Raw genomic sequence first — 24,480 nt, 5'->3', positions numbered from 1 at the left:
CGTATCCAGTGACATGGCACGCTTCCAATGAACGTATGCGACTTGCTTTTACAGCCATTTCATTATGTCCTTAGGCATCTGCTCCAGCCCAGCTGACCTCCCCAGCCCAGCCCCTGACCGCAGCTCCAGCCCTGACCACAGTGGAGTATTCAGATGAGGATGACCTCTTCTGCCCAGACCCTCGATTCAGATGTGGGTGACCCCCAGCCCGTCTCCCTAAACCTGCCTTTCCAGCCTGCCAGGATGGATGCCTTTTTTGTAAATAGTTTTTGTAAATTTTAACCTTTTTTTTGTGGGATACAACGGTCTGTTCCCGGTCTGCCTGCCACAGAATGCGCACTGTTTCATTTTTGTTTTTAGAACTTTTGCAATTGTCAGATAATGGGTTGCTAGCCAGAGCTTGTACATGCTTTTTTTTTGCTTTTCTGGCTATGCGTAATGTGACAGACCGTAAACCTCATCCTTGTAAATATGTATACTTTTAATTTGTAATGTACTTTGTGTAATAAAATGTTCTATACTGTTCAGTCTTATATTGGTTTGTATCATAATGCTTGCTGCTATATCCCCATATAGCATTAATTCGTTTTTGTACTGGTAAATGCTAAATATAGCCAGTGGTACTGCAAATGCTAAATATAGCCAGTGGTCAGGGTTTAGTAAGTAAGTGACCATATTTGCACCGTGCGAAAAAGACGTGCAGACCAAGTCATATAAATACCTGTAAATCTAGTGTCAGCCAAGTGAGTTTATGACGGAGGTTCCTGCCCACGTTTTTTGCACGCGGCCGCACCGTATTTGCACCGTGCGAAAAAGACGTGCAGACCAAGTCATATAAATACCTGTAAATCTAGTGTCAGCCAGGTGAGTTTATAACGGAGGTTCCTGCCCACGTGATCACGTGCGTTCTTTGCACGCGGCCGCAACTTCGGAATGACGTGTCGTTCTTACGTAGCGTCTACTAAACGGCAGATCTCGCGTTTCCGTAAATGGCCGCGTAATTTCCGCACGCGGCGCACACGAATCGTCACCTATAGCGGCCGTATGTCGAACGTTTGCGCAACCTGCGTGTGTTAGTAGGGATGTCTGCCAATCTGCATTGAAATCTGCTGATATTTGAAGATACTTCTGTTAATGTTGGTACACCTGAAATCACAAAGCAGAGAAAAAGCGCTTCAAAGATTCAAAGCTGTTCACACTTCTTACAGGACATGGATTTTGATGACAACATATGACTATTAAGTGCTCCTAAAACTGTTGTTTGTTATATTGAGTTGGTTCTTCGCAATTTCAATTTTCGTAATATGAAAAAAAGGAAAACAGGGAAAACAAAACCAACCAAAAAATCATATGTGGCCCTCTAGCGCATTTTGAGGATTGCAGACATCAGGACCTCCAGTGGCGGTCACATAGGTTGAAAGGAAGCAATTGTTGTCTCAGTGAATAAGGATTCAAACATAAATGGTTAATAATATTATATCTAAAGGTGTTGCAGGGGTAATTACAATGAAAACTGGCTGCTTCAAAGCGCAAGTTTAAAATGCCTGTGGCATAATATTTATTGATGACGGGCCTGGAGGTCCTGTGAGGGTTCCATTGCTGAAGAAGGTGACCATGTTCCTACGGTACATGGCCAATCAGAACTCCTTCAGGGAGATCTCTGATAAGTTTAATGTTGCCAGGGATCCTCTCACAGCACTGTCCTGGAGGTATTGGAGTTGACCCACATCACCTGGCCCACGGAGCGTGAGAAGAGGGCTAACGTGGCGGTTTCAGTCTACGTACGTGGCATTGGGGACATCATTGGTGCCACTGATGGATGCCACATCAAAGTCCAGTGATAGACAATACGTTCTCTTCATGTGGCCAAAACAGAATTTATAGTGTTTTGTTCACAGCCTAGGCTGCATAAGCTGAAGTCGACTAGCATCGGCCTCGGTGGTCAGTGCAAACCCTCTGTGACCTATACAGGTTGCTCCCTAGATAGCAACCTAGGAGGAGGGAGCATGGCATTAAGAGGAGAGACTTTGTTGTGTTATCCTTGACAATGTCCAAAGTTATGTTGAAATCAATTGTGGTTTTAATTTTTCTATTGTCAACTAAACTAAACTAAAAACAAGAAGAAAAGCCTTAGTTTTTCTATAGCTTATTGCTTTTATGGACCTGTAATCACCCCCCCCCCCCTAAATCTGACTATTAAGTGAAACATACAGTAGTGTAGTAGTGTAGTGCCCCATACAACAATGTTTTAACAGCATGTCCATGAGCAGATCCCTCTTGTGTCTGCTCATTCTGTAAAAGCTATGAGAAAATGTTTCTCATCTTTTTTGGAATTGTCCTCATACTGTGAAATTTTGGTCAGACTTTCTGCTGTTCATACATACTCATTTTATTGCTTATTTCTCTTTTTGTTTTAAGGATGTCTTCTTTGGGATGTATGACTTTAAGAAGGATAGTGACGATGCACTTTTTATAATAAATCTTTTACTTCTGCTTGCTAAATTCTACGTACACAAATGTAAATTTAATGGTTCAAAACCTTTTTTCCCAGTCTTCGAGAATGAAATCTATGACTATGTGGACTCCATAAAGTTCTCCAAGAACTCTAAAGCCTTGAAAACAGTTTTTCTCAACTTTTGTGACATTGGAACCTCTTATTGTGGTGCTCTGATATGTTTATGCCTTGCTGTTTCTTTTCTTTTTTCTTCTTCTCTGTGTGTCTTTTCATTTTGTTTACTTGCCCATATTCCTGGATCTTGTCTGACATGCTGGCTGTTGTATTATGCCTTTGATATATATTGGATGAATGATTGAATAATGTCACACAGGGGGCGCCTGGAGTGTGGGGGGGGGCAGGGGGACGGACGGACGGGGAGTTTGTTTATTTTTCGTTCGAATTTTCGAGTTTTTTTTTTTCTTCTGTTTTATTTTTCTGCTCCTCTTGCCGCCTCCTGCGAGATGCTGCCCTGGGCGGCTGCCCATGTTCCCCATGCCTAAATACACCACTGCTCTGGCGTGTGGAGTGGGAGGCAAATACCTCCAGATTCCGTGATTTCATCCCAGCTGCCAGACCTTCCCTTCCCCGGGATGGACATACCCAGACCGGCGTGGGTGAAGCTTAATCGTCTCCGGGCCGGCGTTGAACGCTTCCGCTCATCGATGCACAGATGGGGCTTGGCATCCCATGTGGCGTACGAGTGTGGCGCCGAGGAACAAACCGCAGACCACGTCATCCAGGACTGTCCGATATATTGGACACCCAACGGAATGCATGGCCTACGGTTGTGGATGACGAAATGGTGACATGGCTCTTGGAGGTGTGCCTGGATATCTAGCCCGGATGACCCCCGAGCCTGGGAGGAGAGAACAACTACACCAAACCCTTACAACAAAGAAGAAGAGTGGCGACGCTATCTAAATCGACATCAGGTGAACATACTATGGTATCCTCTCACTATAATCTGTTTATCTTTCTGAAAATGTTATATTTGTAAGGCTTGTCTTAATTAGAAAGCAACAGGGGAAGTAATTGTTTTTTGTTTTTTTAAACTGCAGTTATGATAATGGAAATTGCTGACAATGTGGACCATCTAATATTTTGCATCACAAGGGTTACCTGTATCCTCTAAAGACTAGATAAACAGATGGTTTGTGAAAATTAAAGCTGCTACACAGCTTAGAGTCTGGGCCGGGCATTTTGCGGATTAATTAAAAGAAGCGTTAATTAAAAGAAGAGGAGGAAGCCAAATGAGAAGTAAAACCACTGGGCTATGGAAGACCCTCAGTGTGCAGAAAGGCTAATCGGTAAGCTAAATGAACCTATGGGGAAGTGTGCAGAAAGGGCATTTTGAACAGCAAGAGCAAGAAGGAGGAGGAAGAAGAGGAGGTTAATTCAGGTTCAGATCAGTTCATTGCCATGGTAGTTTACACATACTAGGAATATGTTTAGGTCGATGGTCCATACACTGATGGAGATAACATTAGACAGGGTGCAGGACCAAGGTTATCGAAAACTAAGTAAAAAATGACAACTAGGTGTGAAACATTTTAGTTAAAGTCCCAGTTAACCAAAATCAGAGATTTGCTTGAAAACACATTCTATGTGTTAGTGATGCATTGCTGATAACATGTAAAAATGGGATGAACCATGTGTAGTACTGAATTGTGAAGTTAGACCAGTTTTGTGTTTTTGAACAGTTTTGATTTCTGGATTTTCTGGGCGGGCTTAAAACGGTACCGGATGACGTAGAGCGGTGTTCTTAGCATATCCCCGCCCTAACACTATATAAAGCTAGAACGGATTTGAATCTTCGGTCCTGCTCAATCTTGAGTCTAGAATTAGCTAGTTTTAACCAACAGTCTAGAATTAGCTAGTTTTTCTTAGTTAGCAATGCCTATGCATAAAACTAAACGAAAATGCATCCTTCCTGGATGCCAGCAGGAATGGGATGATAAGGTCTCCTTCTTTCAACTCCCGAGTAAAGCTGAAATGAGAAGCAAATGGTTAGCATTTTTGAAGAGCCATGGTGTTACAGAGGAGTCTGTCACCGCTAGCGCCCGCCTCTGCAGCAAACATTTCACTCCCGAAAGCTTCTGCAATTATAATATGAGGCTTTTGGGTTTCACGGACTCACGACTGGTCCTGGTGAATTCGGCGGAGCCAACTATCTCCCTCCCCGGCCTCCATTCTCCTCCTGTCGCATCAACCTTTGGTGCCGACACCGCTGCCTTGTGTGCTTATAGCTAATTAACGTTATAACGTTAGCTAGGTAACGTAAGCAATAGGAAAATACACTGCTACGTTAATCTACAAAATGTGTCTTGACATTTATGTGGTAATGTCAGCTATGATTAATTATATGTAATCTTAGGAGGAATTATAGCTAACATTAGCTATGTAGCTTGTTGCAGATGGGAGTGTGTATATAACCTTAGTCTATCTAACATAGCTAGCAGCACCGACCAGGCGACCACCCACCAAATAACGTTACGGATGATATATTATGACTATAAGCGTTAACTATACAGAAACTGCCTGCCATATTTGTGGCACCTGATATGCGTATGGGTTCACCGGTAATGGTAACACTATATTTCTCCAGCGGGAGACCGGGAGGCGGGAGCGAGGGGGATGGTTAGGGAGGGGGATGGTTAGGAGACCGGGAGGCGGGAGCGAGGGGGATGGTTAGGTAGACCAGCTGCAGCTGGAGAAAGACGCACCCTCTCCCAGTGAAGCGGTGCTCGGCGGCTACTGGCTGAACATTCCAGTTCTGTTGGATATGAGAGGGAAAGTTGAAGCCGAGTGCTCGTTATTCTCACACATAACATTGCCAACGAGAGTGGATGAGTCTGTCCCGATTATCAACTCCGGTAGTGTACGCTTCTTCGCGCTATCAGCGCTGTTCAAGCCAATGACTAAAAGGTACATTTTAAACAACTTTTTCCATTGATCCCAAGGGACGACAGGATCGCCTGTTAGGGATAGGAATGGGTCCGGAGGTGGCAGGGAGAAAATAGGGACAGACTCATACATTCCTCGTTGCCTGTTTTTGTATTTTGCATCTAAGGGCAGTAACACTGGCGCGTTGGTATAGAGTAGCTACAGTTTTACCTGTGTTGTTTGTCAGGAGGTAGGTTAGGAGGAAGCATCTGTGCGTTTGACTCATTAGACAAGTGTAATTTCAACTCCTCTGTTTTCACAAAGCTGTGCCTTCCTACCACAAAAGAGACGGCGTGCCAGTGTGACAATATGCAGACCAGAGAACGGTACTATTTGACAGGTTCTTCCCTCCACACCCCCTCCCCACGCAATTGGGTGTGGCTTCGGTGCCTTCAGCAGACACGCCCCCACAGTCTCAGACCAGAGAATGCTGCTGATTTTTAACCGATTTTGAAGCCTTATTTTATATACTTAGCGACATTTTTAATCACTCAGATTTGCCTGGGTGGTTAATGACATGTTTTCCTGTGGTGTGTGAAGCTCATAACAAAAATTTGAACTGGGTTAACCTGGACTTTAACTGAAATAAAAATAAAAACTAGGCATTACAAAAAACAGCAACTAACTAAAACTGTATTGTCCGTTTACAAAACTAACTAAAATAAACTAAAATTATATAGAAAATGTCTTTAGTTTTAGTCTTTTTAATTTCATACATGAGCCTAGTATTTTGGGTGGATATGAAATCTATACGTCTATATATGAAACAATGTGAGCTTGTGAGATCAGGATGGTCTCACGAGGCTAGCACAGAAGAAAAAAAAAACTAAAACTAATACTGAAACTAATAAAAACGAAACTAAAACTAAGCATTTTCAAAAAATAATGAATAAACTTAACTACCAAACCCGCTTTAAAAACGTATTAAAACTAAACTGAAATTGAAAACAAAAAGTTAAAACAATATAAAAATAAAAACTTATGAAAAAAGCAAAACTATTATAACCCTGTGCAGGACAGGATAGGACAGCATAAAGACAGGACACAGGACAATTGAAAATACAATATATCCAAAAAGGAAAAAGTACAAATGCAAAATACACAATATACACAGAATGGAGTTGGTGAGATTTATACAGTGTGTGGGTGTGTGCAGAATGTAATGTAATATACGTGCAATGTTTTATATATAAATGAGTGTGCTGTTCTGATATGTAGTACAATCAGTGGTCGAGTGCAAGTGGTGGTGCAAAAGGTATAGAGTAAGCGAGGGGACACAAGCCTTGTTAATGAGGCTGACGGCCGTGGGAAAGAAGCTGCTTTTGTGGTGCAAGATCTTGGCCCTGATGGACCGCAGCCTCTTGACGGAGGGGAGTGATTCAAAGAGACTGTGACCTGGGTGGGAGGGGTCAACCTAAATCTTTCTGGCCTGTTTCAGGCTTATGTTCATTCATTATGTTCATTCATTCATTCATTCATTCATTCATTCATGTTTTCTCCATGTAAAACGCTTAAAAAAAACACAAAAAGTTAGATAATCGGTTTTCTCATGCATGTCCTCGTCAAATGTGTCTATCTTTGTCCATGATCTGTTTAACAAAATAATACAAGCTTTCTAAAAGGGAATGTTCTCTTCCCTACTAACATTGTCTCGTCTCTAGTCTTGTATTACTAACACCTCACTCGTGGGCTGTACCTTGACGTGGTGAGTGGGCTTCCAACTAAACAGGTCTTACTTCTCTATACAAAATGTCTACTCCTGGACTATTCTGAATCCACAACATGCTGTTATTCAGTTTTCAGTTTCTATGTGTTTTCAGATGTTGTGTAATGTTGTTACTAATGATGTGATTGGATATTGTGTTTGTAAATATTGGTTTACAATGCAAATGTATGGTTTTTTACAATACAAATTGTCAAAGCCTGTTTTCTCAAAATGAGTTATTTCTCATCTTTGGGACATCAAAACCACCACTTGAGTAGCACCTACATACACCTAACTTTCCAGTTTTGTTCCAATCCATATTCTGAAGGGTTTGGCCAAGGGGGATTTTTTAAATTTCATTCATAGCCTGATTTATATAACAGTTTATCCCTAAAACATGGCGAAAATTGGTCTTTTTATGACTGTTGACAGTATTTTCTGATTTCTGAAGTGAAGAAAAGAGATATCAAAAATCCCCCTTGGACAAAGTTTTGAATAGGGATATGTGAAAAAGATGAAACAAGAATTTTGAATCTGGCTTGAACCAATTTAAAAAATTGATGTCCCGAAATTATGCAAATGAGTGCATATTTAGCGCATATAATGCCTCATTTGCATATTAATCCATAAGATTTCAGAAAACTTGTAATACAAAAAAGATGCTCCTTAATGTACCTAACAAACTGGGGGAGTTTGATGGTGATACCTATTAAGGATTTTCTTTTTCCTATTCACCTGGGCTGTCTCCCCTTAAGAAGGTTCTTTATCGGGAAACCCGGCCATTAACATTCCACCGCTAGCTACTAGCTGCAATGCTAACTGTCATGCCAGACCTCATTAAAAGGAACAATTATCAGCAATGCTTTATCAGCAGGTGTTTCAGGAGCAGAGTGTCTCATCAGCATAAATAAATTAACCTGAGAATGAGCCCAGAGGCACAGAAAGGGAAACGGATGAATAGAAACAATAATAAGAAATAAGCATGATAACCTGTCAGCGACACGATTACAGTTAGGAATATAGTGCTGTGAACAAGATGAAAGAAAATGATTCCATTTTCGTCTCGGCTGCCCCCTCTATCTGAGAGTCTGGGAAAACTACTAAAAATGTTACCTTCATTTACTTCAACAGTACTGAGAGAAACTAAAAATTGCACCTGCACTGACTTCAGCAGTACTGGGAGAATCTGTTCACCAAAGAATCTGTTTTTGTTACGTGAGGACCCGGTCCCAATGGCCCGCAGTCTCCTGCCGGAGGGGAGTGGGTCAAAGAGACCGTGACTGGGATGGGAGGGGTCTGCCACGATCTTATTGGCCGGTTTAAGGGTCCTGGAGGCATGCAGGTCCTGTAGGGACAGCAGTCTGCAGCCGATTACCCTTCAGCAGAGCAGATGATGCGCTGCAGTCTTCCCTGGTCCTTGTCTGTAGCAGCTGAGAACCAGACAGTGATGGAGGAGGAGAGGATGGACTCGATGATGGAGGTGTAGAAGAGAACCATCACTGCCTTTGGCAGGTTGAATTTCTTCAGCTGCCTCAGGAAGCGTATCCTCTGCTGTGCTTTTTTGGGGAGAGAGCTGATGTACAGCTCCCACTTGAGGTCCCAGGAGATGGACATTACAATGATTACTACAAAGGCAATCTAACACATCTAAGTGATTTGAATTGGTAAAAAAAAGTAGGTTCATGACATAATTCCCATATTAATTTAGATATAACGATTTGACTGTAAAAACTAATCAAAACACATCTAAAATTGTTTGTCTGTGTTGCTTTCAATCAGTGAAAAGTGGAGTTCTTAGAGACAAAATTGCCATTCTTCCACGTTTGTGGAGTGCCGTGCACGCACTGCCGACCATTTTTTCGCAAGACAATTTTGCTGAGGTCAAATTAAATATATTAAACATGTTTATTAGCAATTCAGAGCTTTCAAACCCCACTCTCCACTATGGGGCAGCCCTCCTGGTAATGTGAGTATCTTTGAAGTGTCTCTGCTACTGTATACTTTGTTGAGAAGCTACAGTGAGGGCCTACTATCTTAGTCCTCATTGGCGCCGCTAGAAAGTTTGAGCCCTATGAAAGAATATAATATTGGAACTCCCAAACCTAATAATAATAATAATAATATAATAATAATAATGAAAGTTAAATAGAGAAAATAAAATGGTTTATAGGGCTACTATAAATATTCATGTTGAAATAGGGTTGAAATAGGGTGATATTCTGGGCCAGATCTGACTAGTCATGATATTACTTGAGCTGGCCCCAATCGGGCTAGTCCGGATTCGGTCCGGGTCATTCCGTGCTTGTTGGGAGGCAGTCCATGAAAACATCATCTTCCTCATCACTGACATTCAAGGTCAAATTGAATTCAGGATTAACATCTCCCAAAATTTCACTTCCATTAATCTCCTGAACTGAAGACGATGAATCAAAAGAATTCAGGATTCTTAATGTGTGCCGGCGCTTATGGTGCGTTCGTTTATAACTGGGAGGTGGCAAATTGCGACTTGCTACTAGGAATTATTAAATAAAACACTGCATGAACTCGCACTTCCTCGTCGCAAATTCGGATATGTTTCTCAGCCCCCAGTTGCTCGAATGCACTAGATATAACTAGGTAACTGTGATATAATGGTATATAGCTCGAATGCACACAGGTCGGAGGTAGGTATTTTGCCACTTGCGACTTGCCACCTCCGACCACAAACGAACGCACCATTAGTCCAGTGACTCCAGGAAACCATATCCCTGTAATCTGGGATCAAGCTTCACTTCACCTTACGCAGCCATTCCCTTCCCGAGTCAAATATATTGTGGACATAAATCGTCATAAATTTGTGGAGCCTTACTGAGTTTTTCCTGCAGTGTGTTTAGAGCATGAAGAGCTCTTTGTATATAGGTGATCTTCATGTTGTGATGAACTACAGGGCAAAACTGATTTTGTAGCTCCAACTGAGAGTGACAGCGGACCCATGCTGGTTTGGAAATATTGAATTTTCCTCAGCAAATGTTTTCTGTATTGTTCAACTTTTGAAAGAACAGTGAGTCAGGGAGGCTTTGTGTCAGTTGGTATTCTCTGAGAGAAAGTGTGCATCCCCCTGTACCACACAAACAGACCTCTCACCTGTACCACACAAACATACCTCTCACCTGTACCACACAAACATACCTCTCACCTGAACCACACAAACATACCTCTCACCTGTACCACACAAACATACCTCTCACCTGAACCACACAAACATACCTCTCACCTGAACCACACAAACAGACCTCTCACCTGTACCACACAAACATACCTCTCACCTGAACCACACAAACAGACCTCTCACCTGTACCACACAACAGACCCCTCACCTGTACCACACAAACATACCTCTCACCTGAACCACACAACAGACCCCTCACCTGTACCACACAAACATACCTCTCACCTGTACCACACAACAGACCCCTCACCTGTACCACACAAACAGACCTCTCACCTGTACCACACAACAGACCCCTCACCTGTACCCACACAAACATACCTCTCACCTGTACCACACAAACAGACCTCTCACCTGTACCATACAACAGACCCCTCACCTGTACCACACAACAGACCCCTCACCTGTACCACACAAACAGACCTCTCACCTGTACCACACAACAGACCCCTCACCTGTACCACACAAACAGACCTCTCACCTGTACCCACACAACAGACCCCTCACCTGTACCCACACAAACAGACCTCTCACCTGTACCACACAAACATACCTCACCTGTACCACACAAACATACCTCTCACCTGTACCACACAAACAGACATCTCACCTGTACCACACAAACAGACCTCTCACCTGTACCACACAAACATACCTCTCACCTGTACCACACAAACATACCTCACCTGTACCACACAAACATACCTCTCACCTGTACCACACAAACAGACATCTCACCTGTACCACACAAACAGACCCCTCACCTGTACCACACAAACATACCTCTCACCTGTACCACACAAACATACCTCACCTGTACCACACAACAGACCCCTCACCTGTACCACACAAACATACCTCACCTGTACCACACAAACAGACCCCTCACCTGTACTACCCACACAAACAGACCTCTCACCTGTACTACACAAACAGACCTCTCACCTGTACCACACAACAGACCCCTCACCTGTACCCACACAAACAGACATCTCACCTGTACCACACAAACAGACCTCTCACCTGTACCACACAACAGACCCCTCACCTGTACCCACACAAACAGACCTCTCACCTGTACCACACAAACATACCTCTCACCTGTACCACACAAACATACCTCACCTGTACCACACAACAGACCTCTCACCTGTACCACACAAACATACCTCTCACCTGTACCACACAAACAGACCTCTCACCTGTACCACACAAACATACCTCTCACCTGTACCACACAAACATACCTCACCTGTACCACACAACAGACCTCTCACCTGTACCACACAAACATACCTCTCACCTGTACCACACAAACAGACCCCTCACCTGTACCCACACAAACAGACCTCTCACCTGTACCACACAAACATACATCTCACCTGTACCACACAAACAGACCTCTCACCTGTACCACACAACAGACCTCTCTCCTGTACTACCCACACAAACATACCTCTCACCTGAACCACACAAACATACCTCTTACCTGTACCACACAACAGACCTCTCACCTGTACCCACACAAACAGACCTCTCACCTGTACCACACAAACATACCTCTCACCTGTACCACACAAACATACCTCACCTGTACCACACAACAGACCTCTCACCTGTACCACACAAACATACCTCTCACCTGTACCACACAAACAGACCTCTCACCTGTACCACACAAACATACCTCTCACCTGTACCACACAAACATACCTCACCTGTACCACACAACAGACCTCTCACCTGTACCACACAAACATACCTCTCACCTGTACCACACAAACAGACCCCTCACCTGTACCCACACAAACAGACCTCTCACCTGTACCACACAAACATACATCTCACCTGTACCACACAAACAGACTTCTCACCTGTTCCCACACAAACAGACCCCTCACCTGTACCACACAAACAGACATCTCACCTGTACCACACAAACAGACATCTCACCTGTACCACACAAACAGACCTCTCACCTGTACCACACAAACATACCTCTCACCTGAACCACACAAACATACCTCTCACCTGTACCACACAAACAGACCCCTCACCTGTACCACACAAACAGACATCTCACCTGTACCACACAAACATACCTCTCACCTGTACCACACAAACAGACCTCTCACCTGTACCACACAAACATACCTCTCACCTGTACCACACAAACAGACCTCTCACCTGTACCACACAACAGACCCCTCACCTGCACCACACAACAGACCCCTCACCTGTACCACACAACCATACCTCTCACCTGTACCACACAACCATACCTCTCACCTGTACCACACAACCATACCTCTCACCTGTACCACAACCATACCTCTCACCTGTACCACACAACAGACCCCTCACCTGTACCACACAAACAGACCCCTCACCTGTACCACACAAACAGACCTCTCACCTGTACCACACAAACATACCTCTCACCTGTACCACACAAACAGACCTCTCACCTGTACCACACAAACAGACCCCTCACCTGTACCACACAAACAGACCTCTCACCTGTACCACACAAACATACCTCTCACCTGTACCACACAAACAGACCTCTCACCTGTACCACACAACAGACCCCTCACCTGTACCACACAAACAGACCCCTCACCTGTACCACACAAACAGACCTCTCACCTGTACCACACAAACATACCTCTCACCTGTACCACACAAACAGACCTCTCACCTGTACCACACAAACAGACCTCTCACCTGTACCACACAAACAGACCTCTCACCTGTACTACCCACACAAACAGACCTCTCACCTGTACCACACAAACAGACATCTCACCTGTACCACACAAACAGACCTCTCACCTGTACCACACAAACAGACCCCTCACCTGTACCACACAAACATACCTCACCTGTACTACCCACACAAACAGACCTCTCACCTGTACCACACAAACAGACCTCTCACCTGTACCACACAAACAGACCTCTCACCTGTACTACCCACACAAACATACCTCTCACCTGTACCACACAAACAGACCCCTCACCTGTACCACACAAACATACCTCTCACCTGTGAAATGACTCCATGCATTTCCACTACACATTTTGTATTGAATAAGAGCACAGATAAATTAATGAACACAATGTGTTATGTAACACATAATTGCTTTAGTAATGAGACTCAAAATTCAAAGAGCATCATTATTCTCCAGTAATTGAAAGGGAATTTGCTTTTTGAAGATTTTTCAAATGCAACAACTGCATTCATTTTCCAACTATCCTTTCCCTGGTTTTGTTCGAGGCTTTTAATCATGTGTGCACTGTTCTCCGATACCGCAGGCAAATTAGTTTGTTCATCGCAACAAAACAGGAAATCACTTTTCTTTTGTTGGCACATTCTCAGACTTATGACTGCATAAAGATATCAATCTTTTATTTCTTCTTGATTCAGCTCGTATACACTCTCAGTTCTGTGCTTGCCTGTATCGCTTCAGGCCCTACCAGATATAGTGTAATAAAGAGATGGTATACTAGCCCATAAATGCATGAAGTAAGGGGTTTTCATCATCTCTATAATGAAGAAGCTGTTTTGATGTCATCATCATCATCATCTTCATCCGCTTATCCAGGGTCGGGTCGCGGAGGCAGCAGCTCCAGCAGGGAGCCCCAGACATCCCTTTCCCTAGCAGCATCAACCAGCTCTGCCTGGGGAATCTTTAGCCGCTCACAGGCCAGTGCGGAGATGTAGTCCCGCCACCTGGTCCTGGGTCTACCCCGCGGCCTCCTCCCAGCTGGACACGCCTGGAACACCTCCCTAGGGAGGCGCCCAGGAGGCATCCTCACTAGATGCCCGAACCACCTCAACTGGCTCCTTTCGACGCAAAGGAGCAGCGGCTCTACTCCGAGTCTCTCCCGGATGACTGAACTTCTCACCCGATCTCTCAGGGAGACCCCAGCCACCCTCCGGAGAAAACTCATTTCGGCCGCTTGTATCCGTGATCTCGTTCTTTCGGTCATGACCCATCCTTCATGACCATAGGTGAGGGTGGGGACGAAGATAGACCGGTAGATCGAGAGCTTTGCCTTTTGGCTCAGCTCTCTTTTCGTCACAACAGTGCGGTATAGCGACTGCAGAACCGCACCAGCTGCTCCGATTCTCCGGCCAAACTCCCTCTCCATGGTTCCCTCACTCGTGAACAAGACCCCCAGATACTTGAACTCCTTCACTTGGGGTAAGGACTCATTTCCTACTCGGAGCGGACAGGCCACCGGTTTCCTGCTGAGAACCATGGCCTCAGATTTAGAAGTGCTTATTCTCATCCCAGCCGCTTCACACTCAGTTGCGAACCTATCCAGAGAGTGCTGGAGGTCGCAGGCAGCTGATGCCATCAGGACCACATCATCTGCAAAAAGCAGTGACGTGATCCCCAGCTCACCGAACTGCAAACCCACCTCCCCCCGGCTACGCCTCGATATCCTGTCCATGAAAATCACAAACAGGATTGGTGACAAAGCGCAGCCCTGGCGGAGGCCAACACCCACCGGAAAGGCAGACGACTTACTGCCGAGGACCCGGACACAGCTCTCGCTCTGGGTGTACAGGGATTGGATGGCCCTAAGTAGGGACCCCCTCACCCCATACTCCCGCATAACTCTCCACAAGACCTCTCGGGGGACCCGGTCGTAAGCCTTCTCCAAGTCCACAAAACACATGTAGACAGGTTGGGCAAACTCCCAAGCCCCCTCCAAGATCCTTGCGAGAGTGAAGAGCTGGTCGGTAGTTCCACGACCAGGACGAAATCCGCATTGTTCCTCTTCGATCTGAGGTTCGACTATCGGCCGGACCCTCCTTTCCAGCACCTTGGAGTAAACTTTCCCTGGGAGGCTGAGTAATGTGATGCCTCTATAATTCGCACACACCCTCTGGTCCCCTTTTTTGAATATTGGGACCACCACCCCAGTCTGCCACTCCTTCGGCACTGACCCAGACTTCCACGCAGTGTTACAGAGGCGTGTCAACCAAGACAGCCCCTCTACACCCAGCGCCTTCAGCATTTCTGGACGGATCTCATCAGTCCCTGGGGCTCTGCCACTGTGGAGTTGTTTGACTACCTCAGTGACCTCCTCCAAGGACATTGACGACCCCCCATCATCTTCCGGCTCTGCCTCGATCGTAGAGGGTGGATTAGTCGGGTTCAGGAGTTCCTCAAAGTGCTCCTTCCAACGCTCAACAACCTCCTCAGTTGAGGTCAGCAGTGTCCCCTCCTTGCTGTATACAGCTTGGATGGTCCCCCGCTTTCCCTTCCTGAGGTGTCTGATGGTCTTCCAGAAACACTTTGGTGCCGACCGAAAGTCCTTCTCCATGGTTTCTCCGAACTCCTCCCACACCCGCTGCTTTGCCTTGGTCACGGCCAAAGCCGCAGCCCTCCGGGCCAGTCGATACCCTGCAACTGTTTCTGGGGTCTCCCGGGCTAACATAACCCGGAAGGCCTCCTTCTTCAGTCGGACGGCTTCCCTCACCACCGCTGTCCACCACGGTGTCCGAGGGTTACCGCCCCTTGAGGTACCTATGGCCCTCAGGCCACAGCTCCCAGCCGCAGCTTCAGCAATGGAGGCTTTGAACACCGACCACTCATGCTCGATGTCCCCAACCTCCACAGGGATGCCTGAGAAGCTCCGCCGGAGGTGGCAATTGAAATCTCTCCGGACAGGCTCTTCCTCCAGACGTTCCCAGTTCACCCTCACTACACGCTTGGGTTTTCCAGGTCTGTCCAGAAGTTTCCCCCGCCATCGAAACCAGCTCACCACCAGATGGTGATCAGTGGACAGCTCTGCCCCTCTCTTTACCCGAGTGTCCAAAACGCATGGCCTCAGATCAGATGATACGATAACGAAATCGATCATCGACCTTCGGCCTAAGGTGTTCTGATGCCAGGTGTACTTGTGGGCATCCTTGTGTTCGAACATGGTGTTTGTTATGGACAAACCGTGACTAGCACAGAAGTCCAACAACAGAACACCACTCGGGTTCAGATCGTGGTGGCCATGCCTCCCAATCACGCCCCTCCAAGTTTCTCCATCATTGCCTACGTGTGCATTGAAGTCCCCCAGTAGGACACTGGAGTCCCCTGCAGGAGCCCCCAAAAGGACTCCACTCAGGGTCTGCAGGAAGGCTGAGTACTCTGAACTGCTGTTCGGTGCATAAGCACAAACCACAGTCAGAGTCCCCCCCCCCACAGTCCTAAGGCGCAGGGAGGCGACCCTCTCGTCCACTGGGGTGAACTCCAGCACAGAGGCGCTCAGCTGGGGGCTAGCTAGTATAGCCACACCTGCCTTGCGCCTCATACCGTGAGCAACTCCGGAAAAGAACAGGGTCCAACCCCTATCCAGGAGTTTGGTTCCGGCGCCGGTGCTGTGCGTGGAGGTTAGCCCCACCAGGTGTAATTGGTATCGCTCCACCTCCCTCACAAGCTCCGGCTCCTTCCCCCCCAGCGAGGTCACGTTCCATGTCCCCAGAGCCAGCCTTTGCCGCCCGGGTCCGGTCCGTCGGTGTCCCCCGCCTTCACCGCCACCTAGTTGGCACATATGTTTTGATGTCATTCAAGTTTAATATCAATAGTCATTCCCGGTGTTATAGATGGGTACTTTATTTATCCCAGAGGGGGAATTGTTGTGTTTAAGCAGTAAGGACAACAAAACGGCACAGTCAGAGTTAGGGATATGCAATAAAATCGACAGCAATACAGCAATGCATCACAATATTATTTTCCACAATACTGTATCGATTTTCCACGGTACAGTATTGATAGTTAATAGGATTGGGCTTTCATTCCGAATGAAAAGGGAATTAAACTGTCCATGTAAACACAGACAATGTCTCCCACCCTCTACATAACAGAAGAGGAGCACCTTCAGCTGCAGGCTGGTTCTGCCACGGTGCTCTATGGAGCACTTTCATGGGCCCTTCCCACCAGCCTCCATCAGGCTGGTTCTGCCACGGTGCTCTATGGAGCACTTTCATGGGCCCTTCCCACCAGCCTCCATCAGGCTGGTTCTGCCACGGTGCTCTATGGAGCACTTTCATGGGCCCTTCCCACCAGCCTCCATCAGGCTGGTTCTGCCACGGTGCTCTATGGAGCACTTTCATGGGCCCTTCCCACCAGCCTCCATCAGGCTGGTCAATGCAGCCCCTCTCTGGCTGGACACCATGGACCTGAGTCAGCATGATACTCTTGCTAACATAGTTTGGTTTTGGTGCCCAGACTTTTCTTGGACAGGACAGTTTACAGTTCACTAAAATTATTATTTATCAACATGGACAAACTCCTTATTTGATTTGATTGACTTTGTTGTATATTTGATGTGTATTTGTATATTCTGTTTACCTATTCCCTGACTAGGGCTGGGTATTGGCAAGGACCTCACGATACGTATCACGATACATAAGTCACAATACTGTACAATATGCATCACGATACATTGCGATATGATGCAATTCATATTACAACACATTGCGATACTCATACATAATTTACTGGAAATGTTAAAAAACAGCTGAAAATACAACCCCATTTTAAATTTAATCTCAGAAATTATGACTTTAATCTCAGAAGTTATTTCTGACTTTTTTTCTCAGAAATTCTGACTTTAAACTCAGAAGCTAAAAAAATAATAAACCCAGTTGTTGGCCCTAATGCTCTTCCGTATGATCCTGAGGGCGGAGGGAATGTAAGGACATTTTAAATCCATTTAAAACATGAATAATATATCAATGACTGAATTCCTATCCTTAATTTTCTATATCTACAGTACATCTATTCTGTATCTTGTTCTGTATATTTTCCTTGTGCAAAAAAAGTTGTATTTTTGTTTTTTGTTTAAAAGTGATCATGTAAACCTAAATCGGAATGAAAATGGCCAATGCGATTGAAAATCTAATCCGATGTAAGGGGCTGGTGTAGTCCGATTCTCAATCCGATTTAAAGAATTTTTCGTACATGTATACGCTTAATCGTATTAAAATTCATTCCGGACTTTGCGCAAACTTGTTTCCTTGCCCTTCTGGCGCGATTACGTACATAGCGCACGAGAAGTTGGATCTGTGCCTTGTTCTATGCAACTTATATCAATTTGTCAAAATTGTTTTTTATTTTTTATGTATAATGTGTGCGTACGACCTTGATGCAATTACAAATTTGTAGTTATATTTTCTACAATAAATGGAAAGAAAATAATGTGTTGTTGCTCTGAGTGTTTACCTCGGGGGGGATGTAGGCTACAGTGATGCCCCTGAGATGAGTGGTAAATGACCCGCTACCGTTAGCAGGTTCCGTCACAATCCCTTCTCCTCCTCAACAGACGAAGGGTAAGCAGTAAAAGGTTTTGGTCGTACTGCTGCTTCACAAAAAGAAGCAAAATTAGTCCGAAAAGGCACTAATAATGTGGTCAACCATCTTGCTGCTATCCAGAACGAGGACTACAGTGTTTTCCTCCGGTAAACATAAACCCCTGTCCAATCAGAAGCCTTCCCAGCCCCAAACCTTACGCAGACCCCAATAAATGCGATTAAAAGTGTCCCATGTAAACCCTCATTCAGATTGACTATTTCCCATGTAAACTCGCAGGAAAAACTTTAATTCCGAATGATTTCATTTGGATTATTTCATTCCGAATGAAAAGCCATCATGTAACCGCAGCCATGACCACAGTTTTGCCAGCACAGTTGAGCGAGCTGCTCTGAAAATAGTTACATTTTAGTAATTAAGCAGATGCTTTATCCAAAGCAAACTACAATAAGTACATTTCTCTATAGATTAAGTGAGCCAACTGCACATCCCATCGTCAGTAAAGCCTTCTATAAGAACCAGTGCCACCAGCAGTCACAGTGCTACAGAAGACAAGTTAATGTTTTATGTAAGAGGAAGTAAAATTGGGTTACCCAGTGGGTGCTATGAGATGCAGAAGTCAGTAGAGGAGCCCAGGTGAATAATAAATAAGGGTTGTGAGTCTCCTGTGAAAGATAGGTAGTGACTCTGCCATCCAGACAACGGTGGGAAGCTCTTCTATGGATTGCTGGGTAACATTAGCTGTAGGATACTCAGTGGTTGGTTGGTCAATGGTTTCTGCATGGCCACCCCTGGTTCCACCCCAACATTTTGTAACGAAACAACTTGTCTTTACTAGGGATAAGTAGGACCCTAGTAAGTAGGGTGTGGATTTTTTCCCACCCTTTAATACATTTTAGATTTGAGAAGTGTCTGCTCTACTTTTTCTCTTGCATATCATGTTTTCTTTGATCGGTTAAATTTGAAGGGCTTTTAAGAACGTTACAATATTGTTTGCATTCAACAAACAGACATGTTGATGAGAGCATTTGTAGGCTACTGACAGCCGCTTCCGTGAAGTTTTAAAATATTTTGAAAAATTTACGAAGGACAGTGAAGAAGGCTCAGGGCACGCACAAAGGGAGAAGAGCAGAGTGGACACTTTCAGTTTATAATTGTAGCATCTGTCTTCACTAAGTATCAATAACACTTCTGATTTTACAAATCCATTTTTTATTTGATGAACGTGGGCGCTGATACATGAAAATGAACTAAATGTGTTAAAAAAAAACAAAAAAAAAACACTACGGTGGGCAAGTAATTCAACGGTGAATGACCGATGTATGCCTGAACACCGGTACACCGATAACCACGGCAACCCTAGTACTTGCCACCCTTGGTGGACAGAATGCCCAAGAGTATTTCAAAGACAAGAAGCTCAAAGAGGGGGTAATTGGTGTCGTTGGTGTTCTGACATCAAATTTGACATCAAGTATGAATCCTGTAGGGTTTAATTGATCATTTTATGAAATCCAATGACTTGTATTGACGCGACCGTTGTGGATGTGTAGATCAATCCGCAGAGGGGATTCAGGAAGCGGAACTACTTACGATAGCTATTGTTATTGTTCAAGCAGAAGTTTACACACGTATGTGCTGCGACTAAATAGTTCTATGCTAAATATTTAAAAAAGCCTTTCCAGATGAACTAGAATCTTACTTTATGGCGAATTATATGTCAGAACGCCAACTAACACCTCGGTGAGTTTCTTGTCTTTGAAATCGAGAGTTTAACATGTTTTTTGAATGATTTTTCACGTTCACCCACCCACATCAATTGTATGACCAAAACGGTGGTAGAGCAATTATCAGACTTTCTCAAAAGTGCTAGTTTTGTCAACATTTTGATCTGAACCATTGCATATGATCATAAGTAACCTTAAAACAGGGCTAAACATGATTTTTCCCTTTACTACTCCTTTAACTTACAAAACAAATAGCCTACTATCAGTCAGGTTCACTATGTCATTTTGTTGGATTTTGGGGGGTATTGTATAAGGAATCAGAAAATCAATGTTTAAAACATCTTGGAATGTACAAAATGTCTGCTGTAAAATGTAGGACAAAGGTAGAACTGACTAATCATAATTAAGCAACCTTTTTCATTAGACAGTCTCTATACAGTGCATCATCGGTATCATCATTGCTTTCGTGCATCATGGCTTGGCAATAGTCATTGGGCCTCATTCACAAGTTAAGAATTTCTTAGGAAGCTTTTCTTCTTAAACTCCACTTACACCATTTCAAAGAAGATTCTGGCATTCACCAATGTTCTCATATGTGGGAACTAAGAACAGAATCTACGAACATGGAAGAGCAGTCTTAAGTAGGCTACGGACTATTAATGTGAAAAACTTACTGTATTCTTTTAAAATGAAGTGATTGCGTTTACTTCAAATCTACGGTTGTATAAAATTATAGGATTGCAATACTATAATATTTGTATCATTTATAATATCTTATATAATATCTTATAATTTTTCATTATTTTACAAAGCGAGAGTGTTGTCTTTTCAATAATATCCCTGATGCGCCGGGTCCAACTGTGTGATAGAGCATTCATGGAACGAGTAAACTAATATCATCCCATTCATTTTAATGACACTGCTAAATATGACAGGTGGAGTCCGATTTTAGATTTTCATTTGGGCATGCGCGTTGACAGCTGTGTATTTTATAGCCTACATTTTTGTGGACTGTAAGCTAATATATATTGTATTCTATTACTTTAACATTTTGCAGTGTTCTGTCTTGCTATGTTTATACACAAGGCAAATTCCTCGTAGTAAGAAGCCTACTTGGCTAAATTCAAATCTGATTTTAACTGCCAACACTGGATTCGACCTGCAGTCCTCTGACTTGCCAATGCACCTGACACAACCCTACCTAAACCATTATGCCATCAAAAAGGTTGTTGAGTCGAGGGTGCGGATGACTGGTATTCATTCTGAGAAGTGATATCTGCACATGACCCTGTAGTTGCATGTCCTATGGGGCTAGCGCAGAGTTGATCTCTGCTCATTGGAGTGTATGGCCACATGCATTCAATTTCCGAAACTATGGGATTCATCATTATGAGAAGGCAAGTGTGAACTCATTACGAACATGTCGTGAATCAGATGGGAGCTTTCTTTAGAAATGCTCTTAGGAAGAAATTTAGGAACAGAACAGAACACCAAAAGATATTGGTGAACGAGGCCCATTGTTCTGGCACTGGCTGCTGCACTAACATGTCAGCACAGGCTAAGTCTAGCCTGATATCAGACAGCATTGTCAACTTGTTACACTCCGTTGAGAACTTGACGTTGCTTCCAATCTAACCGATTTCCATGAGGGAGGGAGATTTGATTTTAACATCATTGCTGATGCCTAGCCATGACCACCATAGCGAAGTGAAACTAATTTAATTGTAGTAGGCCACTGAACTGCTTTTGAGGAATGCTGTCAACACTGGCTTCCTTTGTATAGTGCAGCTTACTCAGCCAAGGGTATCAACATCTAGACAATCCCTCAACTGGGATTGCATCTCTTCTGCAAAAACATGGCAGAAAGTGTCAAGCTCCCTCCAACACTTGGAGCTCTGAAGCAGCACATCTTGAGAATCCAAACAAGGGTATGGGCACAGAGAGCCATTGCTCTGCAGGATCCGCAGCTGGATCCCCTGAAAAATGGGTACTTCAAACACTCGGATGGCATGCTCAAACCCAATGACCAGGTCCTCCCAACCCCAAAGGCCATCTTTGAGATGGTCCAATGCAAGTGTAAATCTGACTGTTCTTCTGGCAGATGTTCCTGCAGAGCTAAGGACCTGTGCCGACTTGTGTAGCAGCAGCCAGTGAAAGAACGATGATGATTCCCAACCTGTGATACACAAAAGTGATGATGATGATTATGATGATGTATATAGACTGTCTAATGAAAAAAGTTGCTTAATAATGATCATACTGTGGTCTGAACATGCATGCCATGATTCAGAAGATTGTTATAGAAACATCCAAAGTTCAGACTTGCTCAATTTTAAATAAAGCAAGACAAATGATGTTATCACACACATGTTAATGCATTTTAGTCAGTTCTACCTAAAAAGAAATCATTGGATTCCTTAACCCTAAAAAATTAGATTTTAAATTAAAATGAATGTTCCAGCTCATTTAGAAGGCAAGATATTACAACGTACGTTTTATAGTGGCCATTTTGTAAATTCCTGGATGGCCGCCAAATAGACATCTGGGCAAATGGAAATATTGTTTTTCCGATTATTTATACAATACCCTTTCAAAAAATGTATAGTTTTGCAAATCCCCCCAAAATTCCTACAAAAGTTAAAATCTAAACATAATGAACCTGACTATATTTTAAAACAAGCATCACAAAATATTACACTCTATTACAGATTACATTAGACATAGATAGATAGATAGATAGATAGATAGATAGATAGATAGATAGATAGATAGATAGATAGATAGATAGATAGATAGATAGATGGTACTTTATTACTCCTAAATTAAAATATTCCACACAAACATGCAAAGGTCAGTCTGCTAGTAAAAACACATCACTCTGCTGCGTCAGGTATTGAAGCTTTCAGAGCGATTGCAGAGGCGTGGCAGTTTCCCCGCCTTGTGGAGGAACAGCAGTGGCTGCACCAGAGCACTGGGGAAGGTTAGGAAATGCCCCAACATAATAGCAACACACGCCTCATTCTCCATACCCGCAAACATCATAGAGAAGGCTATCAGGAACCCAGCGAAACTGACCATGACCACCCCGTGTATGAGCACGATGGTCTTGAATGCCCTCCTCTTCAACTGGTTCCTCCCTACCCTTTCTTCGCCAACATCCCCTGGCCCTGGACGAATCAGGGCCTTGAGGACAGACAGGCTGCAGAAGCACATGACCAAAGTGGTAAATAGAATCAGGGCAAAGAAAGGCTCCAAAGGCACTTTGGGCCAGTAGGCAATGGAGGACCCCACACTCAACAGGGCAAGCAGCCAGACCAGCACAGGACAGAGGCCTCTGTACCTGCAGGTGGGGGTAAGGATCATGGATAGGGCTTAGGCAACCTGGATCAATCACACTCATTAATTACATAGCAGGTGTAGTTGAAAGTAATATTCAAGTGAGTTCATGGTTAGGGCTCACACGGGTCAATTTGATTGATTGAGGTGCACTTTTTCTCAGTTACAGGACTGATCATTTACCCTGTGTGATGTACAGTCAACCCTGAAAGTCTGCACACCTCTTTCACCTCCTCCGTGTTTTATTAGCCTACATTGCAGACTTCGACAATAGATTGAGTTCATTTTTGTCTCAGAATTCAACACAAAATAGCCCATAATGACATGGTGAAAACAGTCAATGAAAACAAATCATGCTAATCGATCTGCCCGCCCCCAAGCCCGGCTCGAAATCAGCTAAAAACGAGCTTAGTTTGCAGACTAATTAAACGTATTTCGTGAACCTAAAACTGTTGTCTGTTATAGTAAGTAGGTTCTTCACAACTTCAACTTTGTTAATACACCAAAAAAAAAAAAAAAAGTTTTTTTAGTTATTTTGCCCCCTAGCGCATTTCGGGGTTTGCCGAGTTGCGGACCAAATCACCAGCCGCTGTCACATATGTCTCAGTAATTACCCATTATAGGCTATACTTTGCATGTATTTACCAGGTAAGAGATTTTCATCTTTAAAGAAATGTACAGTCTGTTTTGCAGATGAATTAACTGTGTCAAACTGTTTGTGCCACCACAAGACGAAGAACATC

The sequence above is a fragment of the Borostomias antarcticus genome, assembly GCF_949987555.1.
Source record: "Borostomias antarcticus genome assembly, chromosome: 20".
In the NCBI taxonomy this organism is placed as follows: domain Eukaryota; kingdom Metazoa; phylum Chordata; class Actinopteri; order Stomiiformes; family Stomiidae; genus Borostomias; species Borostomias antarcticus.
The sequence above is the reverse complement of the archived record's forward strand: the minus strand, read 5'-3'. Positions refer to the sequence as shown.